Here is a 366-nt window from a genome sequence, read left to right on the forward strand (position 1 = left end):
CATTTCTAGCACCCTGGCCCTCCAGCTGTTGAAAAACTACAACTCCCATTATGCCAGGACATCCTACAGCTATCAGGGCATCTTGGGAGTTGTAGTTTTGCAACAGCTGGAGCGACCTGAGTTTGACATCTGTAACCTATAGTATCTGTACACAGACTGCCAGTAGATGACAGAAGCAGAGCAGCACTAATAGCGATTTGTCATGCTACTGTTGTTAATAAAGCTGAGTGTAAAAAAAAACCAAAAAAAAAACACCGTTGACAGCAGGAATTTCCGCTCAACCAATGAACGTGCACGGCCGTTTACAAGGCTGTACAGATCTGTTGCTGGGCAGCGGTATAGGCGGTGTACGTGCGCGCTCCCGCG

The 366-nt window shown here is 47.5% G+C and overlaps 1 long non-coding RNA gene across 1 annotated transcript in view; it reads right to left on the minus strand.

The window, feature by feature from the left end:
- The window catches only part of LOC120995754, a 111632-nt gene that overhangs the window by 24821 nt on the left and 86445 nt on the right, over positions 1-366 (minus strand). The gene's annotated exons all lie outside the window — the stretch shown is intronic.

Source organism: Bufo bufo, chromosome 3 (assembly GCF_905171765.1).
Source record: "Bufo bufo chromosome 3, aBufBuf1.1, whole genome shotgun sequence".
NCBI classification, from domain to species: domain Eukaryota; kingdom Metazoa; phylum Chordata; class Amphibia; order Anura; family Bufonidae; genus Bufo; species Bufo bufo.